We start from the raw sequence: 21,078 nt of genomic DNA, 5'->3' as shown, positions 1-21,078 counted from the left end.
CTTTATGCAGTCACTGTTTGGGTAAGCGGACAGCGGCTATGGGATGGATTTCTCTATCATGTTTAGTGTGGATGCAGAAATCTAAATGTTTATGGCTAGCCATACATGTATTGTTCTCTCTCATTCAGCCTTGAGGAAAAAAAAAATCAATAAATGTCTGTCCATACTTAACATGGATGGAGGAACCTCTGCTCTTGGCTACTGTATTCAGGCTGCCAATACGGCAACACTGACACCATTTAATATGATGAAGTCACTGTTCAGCTGATAATTTTTCCACCCAGCTCAGTAGATTTTTAAAAATCAACTTGTCGAGCCAGGCTTGAAGTTTGGTGGATCCATGTAATGGCGGCGGGAGGAGACCTGTAAAAGTGATCCAGCGGCTGTAGAGACGCTTGGTTCACTTTTACATGAAAGCCCATCGCTGGCTACAATTTTGATACTAGGACCTTGGCCACAACTGCAGCAAGTTGGAAATATTTTATTGAAAGCATTTGTTTTTGCGGATGAGTGATGAAAATCCTTCAGTGCGTGGCCTAGGGATGTTGATGCCATCTGTGTATTCAGATGTTACTTAAACACAGCTGATGTGTGTGAAGTTTGTGCAAAAATACTCATCCCAGTCCTGGTAAAGGAGCAAACGCTCCAACTAGTACAGAGAAAGTTGCAGCTGCCTTGGAAGGGGGACAGGTACAGTAGTACTGATTGACAAGTAATGTGAATGGACATTGTCCAATTGCCGTGGAATCAGTAATGCCGTCTATTTATATATTATGAACACGCTACTCCTAGCTTTTATATGTCAGTGTTTAGACACGTTCTTTCTAGGTCATGTTAGGGTAACCCTTCCTACCCTTTTCCAGCTCTGTCATGTTTGTGCAGCCATAGCACCCATCATGGAGCCTCATTGGAATAGGTGAACTTTATGGAAGAAGCAAGGGCTGCAAGTCGAGGGTTCATAAGAACAGTCACATGTATGTACATCTGGGTACACAGCCTATGTCTGTCCTTCTGCTGCCTACAATTCAAAGGATCCAAGTAAGAATAGTTAACCTCTTCCCATCCAGCCCATGTAGATAAAAGGCCGGACGGGAGCACTGCTGATGCGGGTGGACGTTTCTAAATGTCCGCCCTTCCCCGCATCCATTGCCTGTGCGCTCCTCCGGACACTGATCGCTGTATGGGACCTCTATGTTTGGTCCTGATTCATGTGATCACTGATTAGCCATTCATTGATCACACGAATAGTAGTAAACACGATGTCACTTCCTGACATTGCTTACTACATGTGAAATCTGTGAATGATCACAGAGGTCACATGGTACAGGGCTATTCACAACAGCCTTGTACCATGTGACAAGCTGTGACCAATCACAGCTCTCAGTATCTCAATGGCTGCAAGAATGCTGCCAGAGAGGAGAAATGATTGCTTATTTAGTTTGGGTTGTTCTTTGGTGGTAGGTTATGGTAGTAACAAGAAAACACAGTTAAATTAAAAAGTGTTTTTTTTTTTTTACTATTCTGGGCCAGTTTTCCTTTGATAAAAATAAATAAATAAATAAAATCAGGAGATATCAATTCCAGTTTACCACCAAACGAAAGCACAATTTGTCCTGCAAAAAACAAGGTATAATTCACAAAGCAGTTGTGATATGTACGGTTTTACTAAGGCAGCACAGTGGCTAAATGGTTAGCACGTCCGCCTGGCAGTACTCGGGTCGTTGGTTCAAATCCCAACCACGGCACCACCTGCCTGGAGTTCGCATGTTCTCCCTGTGACTGTGTGGGTTTCCTCTGGGTACTCCCGTTTCCTCCCACACTCCAAAGACATGCTGGTAGGTGAATTGGCTCCTGTGTAAATTGTCCCTAGTATGTGTATGTATGAATGTGAGTTAGGGACCTTAGATTGTACGCCCCTTGAGGGTTAGGGACTGATGTGAATGTACAATATATATGTAAAGTGCTGCGTAAATTGACGGCGCTATAGAAGTACCTGAAATAAATAAAATAAATACTAACATGTCAAAGTAGCAAAATTGTGCTTGGGCGTTCAGATTTGTTTTACCCTTAGGTGTGAAGGGGTTAAAAGGAAATATATTTTTCTTGGAGTTGCACCTTAAGAAGCTGCAATAACTCAAACAAAGCACCACCATTGCCTGTCTGTTCTGATTTTAGATTCCCCATTAGTTCTACAACCAAGTAACCTAGTTACACAAATCACTTCATCTGCAAAGTTGGGACCTGGCTCCTTATGCCACACTACTGGTCCGGCAATACGATGGGCTGCCTATCACAGGTTCATGAGCTGTGTGGGAGTAGAGCCAAGTGCCAACACACTAGATTGAGGAGTCGAAAACCGAATGTTCTGTCGTTGGAAAAACAAAAATGGTGCATATAATTGTGCCATCATTTGTTCCTTTTTTCCCCCCAAAGTCCAGCATGTGGGATCAGGCACTTTCGATTAACACGTGAAAACCGTGTGCCGCAACTGGCATGCTAATGATGCCAAAGACGAACGACCCAAGAGTTTTCGTTCAGTTTTGAACCTATGACCAGCACGAGTCACCATTTGCTTAACCACTTGCCATCCGCGCTATAGCCAAATGACGGCTACAGTGCAGTTTTCCAGTTCTGGAAGGGAGTCATGACGTCCACCCAGAACACGCTCTCATTGGTGCGCACCCAGCGATCTCCATGGACACAACTGATCACATGATGAGGGAAAAGGCCAATCACAGCAACCTTTTACCACGTGATCAGCTGACAAAGCAGATCACTGAGTAAATACAGTTGCCGGTTATGAGCAGCATTCTCCTCACGCTGTCACGGTGTGAGGAAAGTACTGTCGCCAACCGGCAGCTGTCACAGAGCAGATCGGCATCGATCATCAGTGCCCTACAGTGCTGCCCAGCAGTGCCACCCACCAGCGGCCATCATTGCTGCATATCAGTGAAGCATCATCAGTGCCTACCAGTGCCACCTCATCAGTGCAGCCTATCAACGCACATCAGTGAAAAGAGAAAAATTACCTGTTTGCAAAATTTTATAATAGAAACAAACAAAAAAAAAGTTATTTTTTTGCTCTTTATTTGTTTATAGTGCAAAAAATAAAACACCCCCAGTGGCAATTAAATGCCACCAAAAGAAAGCTCTAAATGGTTAGCACTTTTGCCTGACAGTACTCAGGTCGTTGGTTCGAATCCCAGCCACGGCACCACCTGCCTGGAGTTTGCATGTTCTCCCTGTGCCTGCGTGGGTTTCCTCCCACACTCCAAAGACATGCTGGTAGGTGAATTGGCTCCTGTCTAAATTGTCCCTAGTATGTGTATGTATGAATGTAAGTTAGGGACCTTAGATTGTACGCCCCTTGAGGGTTAGGGACTGATGTGAATGTAAAGTGCTGCATAAATTGACGGTGCTATACAAGTACCTGAAATAAAATGTGTGAAAAAAGATAAAAATTTCAAGAGGGGTACAGTGTTGCATGACGGCGCAATTGTCAAAGTGCGACATTGCTGAAAGCTGAAAATTTGAATGGGCACGAAGGGGGTAAAAGTGCCCGGGAGGCAAGGGGTTCATAAAGCAGCCAAGGTTTCTGGACTCCCAGGGGTGTACTAGAAGAAAGATTAGACCAAGTATAGGTGCAGGTCTCCAGGTCTAGTATGTAAGTCAAGCCAGATTTCACCAACACACCATGGATCATACCAAGATATTTATATAATATATGAAAAAAGATTAGGTGGTCATTCTAATGATCCGTGGTGTGCTGGGGATATAGGCTCTGACACACAACACTGGCTCCCAGCTGGTAGTTTTCTACAGCACCCATTTGATTCAAGCCATTGCAGGAACGTGTGCAATGCAGTTCTACAAGATCAATACGACAACTGGAACAATGCTAATGAGATAATGTCAATCTGTAGAGAAGCCATGTAGAAAACACACGTCTATGACCCCCTTCAGCCTTGACATCTACTATGTTACCAGGCAGACTGCTATGACGCAGTCCTACAGACAAAGGCTGGGTCCTTGGTGTATATTGCTGCTATCTGTCTCTACATTCCCAGCAGCCGAAGACAAATTGAGTCTCCTCTCAGTATCGTCTGCTTGGCAATAATCACAAGCGGCAACACAAAGAAAGGAGGAAACCAGGTGAACGGCCGTTACTCAATGCGCCTATTGCATTTCAGTCAACAGCCGTGTTCTGTGCCAAGCCTGGAAACAGTGACGGGAGTCGGCCTGCGATGACAGCTGTATGATCCAAACAAAGGAAGCGAATCAAACAGCACAACGTCCAAGAAAAGACTACAACGCAGCACAGGACCGACACAACATACAGCCACATACAGCACAGCTACACTCATATTATTATTTCAGGTACTTATATAGCGCCGTCCATTTACGCAGCGCTTTACATATATATTGTACATTCACATCAGTCCCTAACCCTCAAGGGGCATACAATCTAAGGTCGCTAACCCTCAAGGGGCGTACAATCTAAGGTCCCTAACCCTCAAGGGGCGTACAATCTAAGGTCCCTAACCCTCAAGGGGCGTACAATCTAAGGTCCCTAACCCTCAAGGGGCGTACAATCTAAGGTCCCTAACCCTCAAGGGGCATACAATCTAAGGTCCCTAACCCTCAAGGGGCATACAATCTAAGGTCCCTAACCCTCAATGGGTGTACAATCTAAGGTCCCTAACCCTCAAGGGGTGTACAATCTAAGGTCCCTAACCCTCAATGGGTGTACAATCTAAGGTCCCCAACCCTGAAGGGGTGTACAATCTAAGGTCCCTAACCCTCAAAGGGCGTACAATCTAAGGTCCCTAACCCTCAAGGGGCATACAATCTAAGGTCCCTAACCCTCAAGGGGCGTACAATCTAAGGTCCCTAACCCTCAAGGGGCGTACAATCTAAGGTCCCTAACCCTCAAGGGGCATACAATCTAAGGTCCCTAACCCTCAAGGGGCATACAATCTAAGGTCCCTAACCCTCAAGGGGCATACAATCTAAGGTCCCTAACCCTCAAGGGGTGTACAATCTAAGGTCCCTAACCCTCAATGGGTGTACAATCTAAGGTCCCCAACCCTGAAGGGGTGTACAATCTAAGGTCCCTAACCCTCAAAGGGCGTACAATCTAAGGTCCCTAACCCTCAAGGGGTGTACAATCTAAGGTCCCCAACCCTGAAGGGGTGTACAATCTAAGGTCCCTAACCCTCAAGGGGTGTACAATCTAAGGTGCCTAACTCACATTCATACATACACATACTAGGGACAATTTAGACAGGAGCCAACTCACCTCCCAGCATGTCTTTAGCGTGTGGGAGGAAACTGGAGTACTGGGAGGAAACCCACACAGCCACAAGGAGAACGTGAAAACTCCAGGCAGGTGGTGCAGTGTTTGGGATTCGAACCAGCGACCCAAGTACTGCGAGGCGGAAGTGCTAACCAGATTGTAGATCCAAGATTGTAAGCTCCCAGGATCAGGGCCCTCCTATCCCTCTTGTATTGAACTGTATTGTTGCTGTATTGTCTCCCGTTATATTGTAAAGCGCTGAGCAAACTGTTGGCGCCATAAATCCTGTATAATAATATTACCAATGTACTAACAAGCACAGTAGCCATTTCAACAGAATTGGTGTAAGGATATAGTGAATTTTATACCTACAATACAACCGATTGAACAACTTTAAGATCCAGCCTATTCTTATACTTTTTGTTTACATGTAAAAATCAGGTTTTTTTTACTAGAAAACTATTTAGAACACCTAAAAACTTTATTATTTTTTTTATATATAAAAGGCAGAGGCCCTAGGGCAGGGGTGTCAAACTGGCAGCACTCCAGCTGTTGCGAAACTACAAGTCCCATCATGCCTCTACCTTTGGGAGTCATGCTTGTAACAAGTCAATCTTGCACTGCCTCATGGGACTTGTAGTTTGGCAACAGCTGGAGGGCCACCAGTTTGACACCTGTGCCCTTGGGAATAAAATGTTGGGGCTAAAATGGTTTATGTCACACTGTATAGGTGCAGCTATTTTTTTTTTACGCAAAAAAACCAAAAACCAAAAAACAACACCACTTAGGTGAATTTTAATGCACAAAAACACAATATAATAACCAATTGTTAAATAAAATATAAAAGATGATGTTACGCCAAGTAAATTGATACCAAACATGTCACTCTTTAAAACTGCACACGCCCATGGGATGCCAACAAACTACACATTTATTCATAGACGCCGCATTAAAAGCCTTTACGGGTTACCACTTTAGATTTACACAGGAGGTTTGGTGCTGGAATTATTGCTCTCTGACATTTGCAGTGATACCTCACACGTGAGATTATTATACAGAATTTATATAGCACCAACTGTTTGCGCAGCGCTTTACAAAATGAAGGTGGACATCACAGTTACAATATAATTTGGTACAAGAGGACACAGAGGGCCCGGCTCGTCAGAGCTAACAGTCTAAGAGATGCGATTGCTGTTTACGTACAAGGTAGAATGTCACCAGCACACCGAGGATCGCCAATATGGAACCGAACAGAATCAGCTGAGGATCGGCTGGAACCAAACAGAATCAGCGAGGGAGAAGGTCACCAGCACACCGAGGATCGCCAATATGGGTCCAAAAGTTTTAATGAACGATCACATAGTTACAGCAAGGCAACGTTTCGTAGTCTCGCAGGACCCCTTCATCAGGCATGTGACCATCTCATGCCTGATCAAGGGGTCCTGACACTTCGAAACGTTGCCTTGCTGTAACTATGTGATCGTTCATTAAAACTTTTGGACCCATATTGGCGATCCTCGGTGTGCTGGTGACCTTCTCCCTCGCTGATTCTGTTTGGTTCCAGCCGATCCTCAGCTGATTCTGTTCGGTTCCATATTGGTGATCCTCGGTGTGCTGGTGACCTTCTCCCTCGCTGATTCTGTTCGATTCCAGCCAACGGTCGCTGCAGCACCCACCTATACACACCGCCATTTGTAACGCAGGAACGTGTGCGTGTGGATTGTACACTAGCTGTGTACGTACAGACACGTGTGTCCGCCTTTGTGCATGGTTTGGGGGGGGGGGGGGGGGGGTCTTGGTTGGGTAGTGTTGGTGCGCCTCAAATTTTTTCTTTATCTTAATTTTCATACTGTACTTTTTTTTAATTATCAACTTTGATATCACAAAGGATGAACATCCCTTGTGACAGCATGGGCAGTGACAGGTACGCTTTACTGAGAGATATGGGGTCTATTAGATCCCAGATACCTCCTCAGCACTTAACAGCATCGGACGTAACCAAGATCGGTATAATCCAATGCTTTTTCAATCCAATAATCCAGGTTTGTTTACAACAGAGTTTTTTTCAGTTCCGTTTTTTTTTTTTTGACCATAGAGATGATCAGGGCCAATGCTGCAGTCCTGGGTTCCTCAGTTGGAAGGGAGAGACTGAGAAGGCAGTGGAAGAGGAGGGGGTGTTAAGGCCCCCTCCCACCACTTGTAAAAACAATCCTGTAACTATTTAGCCACCAGACTAGGATCACACACACAGGAAAAAAAAAAAAAAAAAGTGCTCTGCCGGATCTAAAATAAACAAAACTATCAGAATGATCAGGCCACTGGGGTGTGTAATAAAAAAAAAATAAATTAATAAACCAAAAACATCTGACACACTAAGTTGTTATAACCCAATATAAATTTAAGGCTACTTTTACATATTTAAAGCATAAGCAAAAAGATGCAGAACGACGAGCTGTACCAGTGGAAGTGAACTTGATTTCGACACTTTATTAGGAATAAAACTGCAAATACCTAACCCTTATGCAACAGGATTTCTTTTAGTCACCGTAAAATAAATTTTTTTCTTTTGAGTCCACTGGGGAACACCTAGGGTTAGGGTTATACTGCCCCCTAAAGGAGGATTGGAAACTAGGGGGATTCGTAGGCCAGCCCCTTCTACTACCATCATGCCATGATTTTGCAGCAAAGCCGTACCAAGAACATGATCCTAAAACACAGAGGGGTTGGACTACCAAGACTCCAAGAAGTGGATTTTACAGCAAGTACAAAAATAAAATTTCATCTCTCTCATCCACTGAGGGACACAGGGAACATTTAACCTTCGGGAAACACAAAAGCAGTCCAACAGAGGGGTGGGAAACACAATAACCGCTACCAGGCCAAAGAAAACACAGTAAACCTGGGGACTACCTGCAGGTGAAAGCTGTCTAAACTGTATACCTGAAGCTGGCATCAGATGAGACCTAAAGGTCCACCTGGAAGAAGAGGATGTGTGAATCAAAGTTTAGATGGTAGTCTTCCAACACTGAGAAACTGTTGCTTGGTACAGAAAAGTTCAAGAGGGCATCAGAGATCTATTACAGTGCATTTGGACAGAAATGGGTGGAACCCAATCCTCAAGACCATTAGCTTGGATGATGGCTTGCCTATATCACCTAGAAATGATGGTACAAAAAGCCTCAGCACCCCTACAGGATCTGTCTAGGATGACAAAAAGGGAATTGGTCTTCCTGTAAGAAGCATCAGCTGAAGCAAGGACTCTCACATCTCGAACCACATCCAAATAATGGAGTAAAATTTCCTTTGGATGAACTGGAGGTGGACAGAAGTATGGAAGAACGATGTCCTGAGAAGTAGGAGCTACCATAGGCAACAAAAGTCTTGGGCTTCAATAACACCTTGTCCCTATGCAAAATCAGGAATGGTTCGGTGCAGGTTAAGAATGTCCATTCAGGCTTATTCCTCACAGATGCTGATCAGCAGAGGAGACTCTTGCAGACAGGGTGTCCAGGGCTCCTCTCAGTCTGACAGGCTGGTTTGCTTTGTGAAGACCTTTCAGAAGACAGAAAGGACTTTTTCAGAGCCATCAAGTTAGGGACAACCTGGCCTAAGGTAACAAATTGGTCTGTCCAGACAGAGCAAACAAATTGCCTCAAAAAACAAAGGCTACCATAAGATCTATGCAATAAAAGTCTGCAAATAACTTGGTAATTTGGCCATAAAGTTTTGTGGGACCCTGATAAAGACCTCAACCAAAATGACAGATGGAGCTGAAAAAGAGGAGAGAGCAGAGTGTAAAGACGTTTTTAGGCTGCAGATGTCCACTCCATCAAGCAAGCTGCAAGACCTGGAGCCATCAGAAAAATAAGCGGCGAGCACCCTGTACAGTGGAACTGTCCCTTGCCATGCCCATGCATTGTGGTTTCATCCACTGGCCCCCATGTCACTGTTGTGTCCTGTAGCAAAGCAGGGGTTGGAGAATGAAACCAGAGTGTGGCACTGGTAAACATGGATCCAAGGTAAATGTTGAATAATGACTACTCTCTCAGTTGAAGCACTACAACCTCTGTGAGAAGATGGGAAGCACTGGAGATACAAAGCACTGGATATAGAAGCATACTACTACTTCTATTATGGATTATTTGGTTTCCCATCATCCAGAGCATTCCAATAGTTTAACAATGCTGCCCATTAGAAGGAACACCAAGGAGCCTTAGAAGGCTCCTTTAAACATAAATGTGACCAAAAAAAAAAAAAACACCAAATACAGTTAAGTCCATATATATTTGGACACAGGCACGATTTTAGTTTTGTTCAGGTGTTAACCAAAACATATTCAAGTTATAGTTATATAATGGCTGTGGGCTGAAAGTGCGCACTCTCAGGTTTAATTTGAGGGTATGTACATAAAGTGGACCTGTCACTAATTATTTCTATCACAAGGGATGCATGTATTCCTTGTGATAGGAATAATAGTGATTACAATTTTTTTACATATGTGGGCGTGGCCTATGTATGCGTTCACCACTACGTGTGAGCACGGGAGGACAGGGGCACTTTAAACTTTTTTTTTTTTTTAACGTGCCCCTGTCCTCCCATGCTCACACTTAGTAGTGAACGCATACGTAGGCCACGCCCACATATGTAAACGGCATTCAAACCTCACACGTGAGGTATCACCATGAACGTTAGAGCAAGAGCAATAACTCTAGCACTAGACCTCTAACTTTTCACTGCTAACCTGTAGAAATTTTTAAAGCATCACCTATGGAGATTTTTTTTAAGTACCGTAGTTTGGCGCCATTCCATGAGCAATTTTTTAAAGCGTAACATGTTGGGTATCTATTTACTCGATGAAATATCCTCTTTCATATTTTACAAAAAAATTGGGGTATGTATATTGTGTTTTTTTTAATCAAAGTATTTTTTTCCAAAACTTTTATCAATTTTTAAAAACTGCCCATTTCGGCTTCAGTTCTTGGCCAAGTGCATCCTGAATTTTCATTTTCGGTACCAGAATTTTCATTTCAGTGCACCACTAGAACATATTAATTTGTCCAAATACATTTGAGCCCCTGAAAATGGAGGGACTGTGAATAAAAATGGTTGCAGTTCCTAAAATTTGTACTTATATTTATGTTTAACCCCTTGAATTAAAGCTGAAAGTCTGCACTTCAGATTCATTTGGATTGTTCTGTTTTAATTTATTCTGGTGGCATACGGAACCAAAAGTATGAAAATTGTGCTTGTGTCCAAATATATATGGACCTAACTGTATACTTGCTTCCATGCACAATGCAATTCAACACATTAGACACAGAAGCTCCAAGTCTTATTAGACTTCACATTGATGTTGGATACACACAGTTTTTTTTTTTTTCATCCCAGCAGCTGAACGAAAAAAAAAAAAAAAATTGAAGAGCTCAGGAGGAGCTCGCTGAACTAACAGAACACAATAGTGTTCTGACAGGAGGACTGCCTACCCCAACAGAACACACCGGTCAGCATTAGCAGCCATTGGCTGCCAGCACTGATCGGATGCTGGTTTTCCAGCATGCCCATTCAGCCAGCTTCTGTCGGATCAGTGGGTGTACACACACGAGCCAAATGTTGGCTGGATCCTATTGAACCGAACAATATTCGGCTTGTGTGCATGGGGCTTTAGGCAAGCGTTTGCTCTTGATGTGTTTGAAGCCTTCCCCCATCAGAGCATAGATGAAGTTGGCTGACAGACATTTGAGTAGGGTGCAGAGGGGTGTATGAAGAGCACTTGAGTCCTACAAAATATGCAGGGAAGCTTTTCTTGCACCCACTTCAGTTTATAACTTGGCAGCACATTCAAGTATCTCCAGTTACTTGACAACTCTTTTTAAAGCTGCAGTAAACTCTGCTTGGTCACCTAAAAAGGTACGCTTGTAATAAAGCTTTCCTGTAAGTATAGTGAACTTCTTCTGGACTTGCACAGTACATCTGTAGCAGCCAGTGACGTCAGTGGCGCATGTGCACTGCACTCTCAATGGACAGCACACTCTAGAGCAGGGTTTGAAAATTCCACTCGCCTGCTCGCCAATGGCGAGTGGAAATTATGGTGGGGGCGAGTGTGTCCCCCAGGGCCGTCTTGCTGAGCAGGCTCGGAGCTCAGGCCGGATCTGTCATCGGCACTGGGAGCCGTCAGACTGCTCAACAGCTGAGCGCAGTGAAAGCAAAGCATGGAGTGTGTGCTGTGCTCTCTGCCTCCCCCTAGAGTGCAGTACCTGGCTCTGTGAGTGAACAACGAAGTACTGCAACTTTTTATGGGTGTGTGTACACGTGTGTGTTTGTGTATGCATGTACATGTGTGGGTGTCTGTGTGTACGTGTGTGTATGTATGTACATGGGTCTGTGCGTGTGTATTTACATGTATCTGTGTGTATGCGTGTCTGTACGTGCCCGTGTGTGTATACATGTGTCTGTGTGTGTGTCTGTGCTCAGGACTTGAAATTTTAGCCCTGCTCTAGAGAACATGATCGTGGCTTCCATGCACGGGGGTGACATCATCATGGCTCAGCCAGACAGCTGGAGCCTCCTGAACCTGGAAGGAAGACCGGGTGACTGGAATAGAGGCCCTGTCAGCAGTGACAGCACACCACTGGAGGGATCACTTTTATAGGGAAGTCTGCCACGCAGTGCATGCTAGTACATGATGTCATTAACTTGCAGGGGGACCTTGAGGGAGTCAAAGCAGTAGCAAACTGCCAAAAAAATGAAAAAATATGAAAAATAGAAAATTGGACCCCTGCAGGTTTAAGTCATAATGTACGAGTATGCACCGCATATTAGCACCTTATGACAGACTTAGCTGCACACGGAGACCTCCAGCCAGTAGTGTATTTAGGCTTTGTGCACAATAATCGTCTGCCCCCCCAGACACGACCAACACCCCCTCCCCCGTCTGTGGAGAGGGCCTGACATTGACCAACAACACCCCTGCCACCCCCACCTGGGAGAACCTTTGACTACCCCGACCACTCCCCCCCCGGCGATAGAGAGAACACCCATCTTCACAGCTCCGGACATCCCCAGAAACGTGAGTCAGGCTCTACAGACACCATGTAGCAGTCCGCAGCCTCTCTCAGATCCCACCTGGCTCCCATGGTGTGTGTTTCCCTTCTTCCATCCCTTCTTCTGGGGGGATGTGCTGCCCCCCTGAAAAATGCCACCCTAGGCAAGTGCCTTGTTTGCCTTGTGGTACATATGTCCCTGCCTCCAGCAAAGCACTGCCATACCTCCCTGCTGTTTCCATCTTCACCTGGTCATCCTTCAGGGTTCGCCGGCTCCAGCTGTATGAATGGCTGTGATGACATCACTACCACCCATGTGCGTGGGAGACCCAGCCTTGGCACAGAGCTCTGAAGAGATGGCAGGGGTATGCTGTTCCTTCAGAAGGCATGTGCCGGTGAAGTCACTGGTTGCATCCCATGTGAATATCTCTCAAATACTGCAAGCTTAGGAGATATTCACTCTACCTACAGGTACGCCTTATTATAGACTTCCCTGTAGGTTCAAGTTAAAGAGTGGACTTTACTTCTACTTTAACCATTAGCCGCCCGGCCAATGGCCATTTGGCGGCTTCAAATGTGTCCCTGCATTCCGGGTGCACACCATTTGGCGTGCTCCCGCACATGCGCCGTTTGCGCTAATGCAGAGCGGCGCAGCAGTGCGATCTGTCACCGGCCGTGCACCTCGGACACGGCCGATGACAGATCCGAGTACCGGCTCCCGTTGCTGGTACCATGTGACCTGCTGTGACCAATCACAGCAGGTCACATGACAGTTGTATACAATGGATGGCTTCATTCATGATGCCATCCATTGTATACTAGTGCCTAGCTGTGAATGGTCACAGCTAATCACATGCACATGTCATGTGATTAGCTGTGACCAAATCACAGCTAAGCACAAAAAAAAAAAAAAAACTGAATGAATCGATTTCATTCAGGTAAATGCTTGCTTATAGCAAAGTAATTCTTTGCTATAAGCAAATTGTGTAAAAAAAAAAAAAAAAAATACTGATCACTTCCCCAAAGTAGTACAATGTTACTATGGTAACATTGTACTACTTTGGTCATAGTAAAATATGAAAAAAAAATCTTAAAAAAAAAAGTAATAAAAAATTAAATATAATAAAAAAATTAAAAAAATATATATATATATTTTTTTTTTTCATACTGTCACCAGTCAGTGTCCCTGTTCACCGCCATGCCAGTTATATGATGATGCTGTACTGCACTGGTGACAGTATGTAAAAAAAAAAATAGTGAAAATAATTTTTTTAATTTTTTCATTTTCCGAAAAATGACAAAAAAATACAACTACTCTGCAAAAAGGGGTCATTTGGGGATATCTGTACTATTCTGACATTCTTGGACCTCAAGAAATTAGATTGGCTGTCAGTACTTCAGGATTGATCAATAATCAGATCTATACCATAGTTTGTGAACGCTATAACTTTCCTACAAACTAAAAAATACAACCTAATTTGGGTTATTTTCACCAAAGACATGTAGCAGAATACATCTCGGCCTAAATTTATGAAGAACAATTATTTATTTGTAAACTTTTATAACAGAAACAAAGAAAAATGTGTTTTTTTTTCAAAATTTTTGGTCTTTTTTTGTTAATTTAGCAAAAAATAAAAACCCCGGCAGTGATTAAATACCACCAAAAGAAAGCTCTAGTTGTGTGAAGAAAATGATAAAATTTTAGTTTGGGTACAATGTTGTATGACCGCGCAATTGTCATTCAAAGTGTGAGAGAGCTGAAACCTGAAAAATGGCCTGGGCAGGAAGGTGTAAAATTGCACGGTATTGAAATGGTTAAGTAGTATAGCTAAAGCCCAAATTTTTTTCCCCATTTTGCATAGGAGATGGTAAAAACCTAACAGATCATTTTTCAACATCTGATTTCCTCTTACATTCTGTCCTGCAAACAGGATCAGGAAAGGAAATACTTCCAACGTGAAGAAAGTGCCCCTTTAAAACAGTTGGCACCAGAACAAGTGTCCCCATTGGAAGACTTTTCCCTCTGTGTTGTGGCGAAAGCTCAAAATGTTGGATTTTCCCTCAACTTTAATCTTGGTAAAGATGGCCACAGGCAAAAGTAGAGAATCTATATTAACCATAATAAGTAAATATATTTTGGCTCTGGATACTATTAAACTGAGTAAAATCACATTTCGTTGATAATTGTCTTGAAACACAAGAGCACTTGAAATTGATTTAAGATGGATATGCCACTGCGAAAGCAGTAAGCCGAGTGGCTCTGTAGGAGCGCAGGGACTGTAGGGGATGGTCTAAAGAAACATGCCTACCCATATGGAAGAAAAATATATTTGAAATAGATTTTAAAAATATTCTTCCCAAATATATTGCCATATATTTGAAATACTACAATTTTGGCCGTATTCAACATATTTCAATATATATACACATACACTGCATGTTTTTAAAAATATATGTATTTTTAAATTTTATTCTTCAGATTTTTTTTTACGTATCAAAAAGTCATTTTCACATATATTTTTACATATATTTGTAAATGCATTCCAAAAATGTAGATTTGTATTTTCAAAGACATACATCATATTTGAAATGTATTTTTAAAAATATTTTTCAGATGTTTTGTAATAATTACAAATTTCAACATGCAGTATATATATATATATATATGCCCAACACTAAACTCTACACTCTCCTCCTTCGACCCTGTTACCACCGAGGAAGTTACTGAACTCCTTTCCAAGGCCCACTTCACCACCTGTCCCCTGACGACTGTTGCAGCCTCCTTCCTGCTCTATCCTAAACTCTCTAACCCACATCTTCAACCTCTCACTCTCCATGGGCACCTTTCCCTCCCCACTCAAACATGCACTGGTTACCCCCATCCTCAAAAAACCCTCGCTGGACCCCACCTGTTTGAATAACTTAAGGCCTATCTCTGCTCCCGTTTGCCTCCAAGCTTCTCGAGCGCCTTGTTCACAAACGTATGAACTGCTACCTCACCGACAACAACCTTTTTGATCCCCGACAGTCTGGCTTCCGCCCACAACATTCCACAGAAACTGCCCTACTAAAACTCACTAATGACCTACTAACTGCTAAAACCTATGGCCATTACTCCATACTCATCCCAACCAACGGCCATTACTCCATACTCATCCCAACCAAACGGCCATTACTCCATACTCATCCCAACCAACGGCCATTACTCCATACTCATCCCAACCAACGGCCATTACTCCATACTCATCCCAACCAACGGCCATTACTCCATACTCATCCCAACCAACGGCCATTACTCCATACTCATCCCAACCAACGGCCATTACTCCATACTCATCCCAACCAACGGCCATTACTCCATACTCATCCCAACCAACGGCCATTACTCCATACTCATCCCAACCAACGGCCATTACTCCATACTCATCCCAACCAACGGCCATTACTCCATACTCATCCCAACCAAACGGCCATTACTCCATACTCATCCCAACCAACGGCCATTACTCCATACTCATCCCAACCAACGGCCATTACTCCATACTCATCCCAACCAACGGCCATTACTCCATACTCATCCCAACCAACGGCCATTACTCCATACTCATCCCAACCAACGGCCATTACTCCATACTCATCCCAACCAACGGCCATTACTCCATACTCATCCCAACCAACGGCCATTACTCCATACTCATCCCAACCAACGGCCATTACTCCATACTCATCCCAACCAACGGCCATTACTCCATACTCATCCCAACCAACGGCCATTACTCCATACTCATCCCAACCAACGGCCATTACTCCATACTCATCCCAACCAACGGCCATTACTCCATACTCATCCCAACCAACGGCCATTACTCCATACTCATCCCAACCAACGGCCATTACTCCATACTCATCCCAACCAACGGCCATTACTCCATACGCATACTCCTTGACCTTTCCACACACACACATATATATATATATACACACACATATATACACACACACACACACACATATATATATTATATACATACACACACATATATACACACACACACACACATATTGAAATGCGTTTTTATAAAATATATGAAAAATATTTTTAAAAATACATTTCAAATATACTGTAGGTCTTTAAAAATACAAATCTACATTTTTGGAATGCATTTACAATTATATGTAAAAAAAAAAAAATTTTAAAATTACTTTAAATGTTAAAAAAGATCTGAAGAATATATTTAAAATATATACATTTTTAAAAACATGCAGTGTATGTGTGTGTGTATGTATATATATTGAATATGGCCAAAATTGTAGTATTTCAAACATATGACAATATATTTGTGAAGAATATTTTTTAAAATATATTTTTCTTCCATGTGGGTATGTAGATTCCTAACACCAGTCATGGTTACAAGAACAGTTGAAGACCTAACTGTAATTAACAAGTAATTTAACAACTGCTTGCACAACAAGCTTCAGATTTCAGGGACTACGGCTCCCTATGCACAACCCCCCCCAACCTCTGCTACAAATATGTTAAGCCCCAAAGCATCTCGGAGATCTGTCACTGTGTCCCCTGGGATACTTGAAGTCTGTGAACCACTGTGACCTAATTTCAGATAAGTAGAAAGCTCAATTTCATCAATTGCCATCGGAGCAGCAAGGGTGCCAAGTCTTCAGCCTTATAAATTAGAAGTGAAATCAATTTTTTTTTTTTTCAGAGGGTATGGAGGCTCCTAATGATCACGGTGACCCTGGCCTCCTAACCCAGATTTATGAAAAAAGCATGTAGCCACACAAATCAGAAAAGTTTTAATTCCTGTCCAGCATACATCTTTAAGATCAGTGACAAGACTTGATTGGGGTTACAGATCTGGAGTTTGCGTCTCTAAAAAGTCTGTTTTCTCTTACCCACTTGACCTCTGGAAAGTTTTACCCCCTTCATGACCATGGGCTTTTTTTGCTATTCAGCACTACGCTACTTTAACTGGTAATTGCATAGACATGCAAATGAAATTTATATACGTTTTCACAAAAACAGAGATCTCTTTTGGTGGTATTTGATCAGCACTGTTTTTTTATTATATAAAATGAAAAAAAAAATGTTGAAATAAAACCCAAAACCATATTTTCTACTTTGTTATGAAACATATTCAAAAATTTGTGTTTTAAATCATTCAACTCATGATACATTAGTGCGATGGTTAATAGGAGAATGCTCCTTACACTTGTGGTTAGTGGGAAGAATTACTACCTTACAGATAGCTAAAAAGATCAATGGTGGCAGTGGAAACTGATCTGAGCGCAGTAATTGCTCATTGCTCAAGGAACCCCTAGCAACGTCTGGAGAAACCCTGGTGCACATACTGGAATTTAAGCAGCTATGGATGCTATTCTTGTAATGGCGGTGATCAGCGACTTACAGTGGGACTGAGATAGCGTGGCAGGCAATCTGCCAAGTGCTGGAGACGAGCATGGGAGGAGGAGACAAGGGAGCTAGAGAACAGGTCGTGCGAGGAGTGGAGAGGACGGTTTGGGTGATATTTGGAGACAAGATCGGTGATGAAATTTGGGGCAGAGTTATATATGGCTTTATCTGTTATTGTTAATGTTTTGAATTTTATCGGTTGGGCAATGGGAAGCCAGTGGAGGGATTGGCAGAGAGGGGTGGAGGACACTGAGTGGAGGCCAGTGGAGGGATTGGCAGAGAGGGGTGGAGGACACTGAGTGGAGGCCAGTGGAGGGATTGGCAGAGAGGGGTGGAGGACACTGAATGGAGGTCAGTGGAGGGATTGGCAGAGAGGGGTGGAGGACAGTGAGTGGAGGCCAGTGGAGGGATTGGCAGAGAGGGGTGGAGGACACTGAGTGGAGGCCAGTGGAGGGATTGGCAGAGAGGGGTGGAGGACACTGAGCGGAGGCCAGTGGAGGGATTGGCAGAGAGGGGTGGCAGATACAGAACGGTTAGTAAGGTGGATGAGTATGGCAGCAGCATTCATGATAGACTGAAGAGGGGATAGCCTGTGGTGAGGTAGGCCAATGAGGAGGGAGTTACAATAGTCAAGGTGAGAGATAACAAGGGAGTGAATAAGTTGCTTAGTGGTTTCTGAGGTTAGGAACGGGCATATATTGGAGATGTTGCGGAGGTGAAGTCTACAAGATTTGGACAGCGATTGGATTTAGGGCTGAAAGGACAGATGGGAGTTCAGGATTACACCGAGTACCCTGGCATGAGGGGAGGGACTGATGACTGTATTATTGATCTTGATGGAGAAGTCGGGGGAGCGGGCACAGGCTGGAGGGAATACGAAGAGCTCAGTTTTGGAAAGATAGAGTTTGAGGAAGTGGAGTGACATCCATGCCGATATGTCGCTTAGTAGATTAGTAATGCGGGAGGAGACTGAAGGGGTGGGGTGAGGTGAGGAGTAGAAAGATAGATTTGTGTGTCATGTCAGCTGCGTTTACTTACAGATCTGGCTGATTTTTCTCCCTGCTTTTCAGGGAGAAGAAACTGCCAGATCACGGTTGTACAGTAGCGTTCCATGTGTTTGAATACACAGAACTCTGTGCAGTAATTGGACACAGCCAACCAGCAGGTTTCAGCCAAAATCAGTGGCTGAAACCTGCTAACAAACTCGTGTTATGTCCAATCACCACACAGGTCAGCAGGGTCACATGCATCCCGTGCATCTCGTGCCTGTACCTGCTGCCCCCTCGCAGTGTATTTACTGTGAGCAGGTCGGCAAGTATTAAAGAGACTGTAATTTGCCCATGCCTTTAAAGCGATACTAAAAGGTTCTTTTTTTTTTTTTTATTCTTGTAAAATAATAAATACAGTATGTTATACTTACCTGCTGTGTGCTGTGGTTTTGCACAGTGAAGCCTGGATCCTCCTCTTCTCGGGTCCCCTGTTGGCACTCTTGGTTCCTCCATCTGCAGTTTGCTATGGGGGCACCCAAGCAGTCTGTTCCCAAGCAGCTGCTCTATGTCCATTCACACAGGGAGCCGTGGCTTGGTCCCGCCCCCTCTCTCCCCTCACTGGCTGACTGGCTGTGATTGACAGCAGCGGGAGCCAATGGCTCCTGTTTGCGGTCTCAGCCAATGAGGCGGCAAACCCCTGGGACAGCTGAGGACTGATGTGCACATCAATGGATAGCGATGAGACTCAGGTAAGTGTTGAGGGGGCTGGGGGAACTGCCGCACACAGAAGGTTTTTTACCTCCATGCATAGAACGCATGAAGATAAAAAACCTTGTGCCTTTACAACCACTTTAAACTACATTCACACGTTGCCGTGAGCGGTGCACTGCATTTTTAACACATTTTATACACTATCATTCCACAATGTGAAAAGTGTGTTTTGTGTATCGTTCCAATTTTTTTTTTTTAGTATATGTGCTGCCGAAGCAAGCACGTGAAAAGTGTGTTTTAATAGGGGAAAAGAAAAAAATTTAACAAGGGCAATGCTAAACAAAGTAAGGAATGCACCCTGAAAAGGAGGTATCGTAAAACTGCCTTCCTCTTCACCTGAGTTCCCAAGAAACACCCAGTAATCTTCGGATGTGGGAAGCATGTTCTGTCCTGCTTGCTCAGCAAGTTAAAATTTACAAGGGGAGTTTCAGTCAATCGAAGCAGCGGAGGAGGCACAGGGGAAGCATGTATAGGATGCTGAAAGAACCTTCTGTAAAAGAAATGGGCAACATACAATATTGAGGCTTTTCTAATAGACCAGCATAAAAAAAAAAAAAAATCTAGCCAAGGCAGTAGGACTTTCAGCTTCAGGGCCCATTCACACCATGTGTGGTCACCATTCTGGACCCACCCAGCCCCAACGTATAGAAAAGATTTTGCCTCCAGTTCTACAAGTTCAGTTCACACAGTGGTGCTGTACGTTAAAAAAACAAAACAAAACAAAAAAAAAACCACAAACAACAAAAGGACATGATGTACCTGCCCGATGAAGGGGTCCTGCACAGTCCCAAAAGTGATGTGATTGCTTGAATAACCTTTTGGACGCTATTCCAAAGATCCACGGTGTGCTAGGGATAGAGAGTGTGCTTTAACCACTTGCCGCCCTGCCACTGTAGAAATACGGCGGCAGGGCAGCACTGGCAGGCAAAACCACGTTTTAAAACGTGTGTTTTGTCAACAAACAGGGGGCGCGCGCGAGGCGCGCCACCGCCGCCCTCTGTCCCGCCGATCACCGCCGCGGATGTCAGTAGCCAGGTCACAGCCAGTCCTTAGCGGCTGTTTCCCGGCGATCGGCGGTAAACAGTGACAGAGAGCACAGCTGCAGTAGCTGTGCTGTCTTTCTCGATCAGCTCATCCTCGAGCTGACAAGGAAGTGACAGAGGAGTTTCTCTCTCGATCAGTGGTGTCCAGTGCAGCACACCCCCCGCCCCCTAGTAAAACACTCCCCTCACTCAGATAACCCTTCCCTGCAAAATAAAGTTAACCCCTTCCTCCCCAGTGCCATTAGTACAGTGTCAGTGTTTTTCTTTTTGCACTGATCACTGTATTAGTGTTTATGGGGATGTCAGTGACCCCAAGTCAGTACCCCCCAATGTCAGAATGTCCACCTCAGTCCCTCCATAAGTCACTGATCGCCGCCATAAGTCACTGATCACCGCCATTATTAGTAAAAAAAAACCCCTAAAAATCCCAGTATCTTTCCTGCCATTTGTAAACGCTATAACTTTCAAGTAAGCCAATTAATTTACACATATTGGTTTTTTTTTTTTCAGC

General features: G+C 43.8%; 1 protein-coding gene across 13 annotated transcripts in view; it reads right to left on the bottom strand.

Annotated features, from left to right (window-relative positions):
• The window catches only part of UBAP2 (ubiquitin associated protein 2), a 156,083-nt gene that overhangs the window by 91,938 nt on the left and 43,067 nt on the right, over positions 1-21,078 (bottom strand). For 5 of the 13 annotated variants that reach the window (XM_089664431.1, XM_089664434.1, XM_089664432.1 and 2 more), the window contains exon 1: positions 19,185-19,205. The exons of 4 other annotated variants lie outside the window; for them this stretch is intronic. The gene's annotated coding sequence lies outside the window, so the exon portion shown is untranslated. Of the gene's footprint in view, positions 1-19,184; positions 19,207-21,078 lie in introns of those variants that run through there. 4 more of the 13 variants (XM_089664438.1, XM_089664444.1, XM_089664433.1 and 1 more) reach the window with 3 other exon arrangements.

Source organism: Staurois parvus, unplaced genomic scaffold (assembly GCF_062004578.1).
Source record: "Staurois parvus isolate SC_StPar_1 unplaced genomic scaffold, SC_StPar_1.0 ptg001918l, whole genome shotgun sequence".
NCBI lineage: Eukaryota > Metazoa > Chordata > Amphibia > Anura > Ranidae > Staurois > Staurois parvus.
The sequence above is the reverse complement of the archived record's forward strand: the minus strand, read 5'-3'. Positions and strand labels throughout refer to the sequence as shown.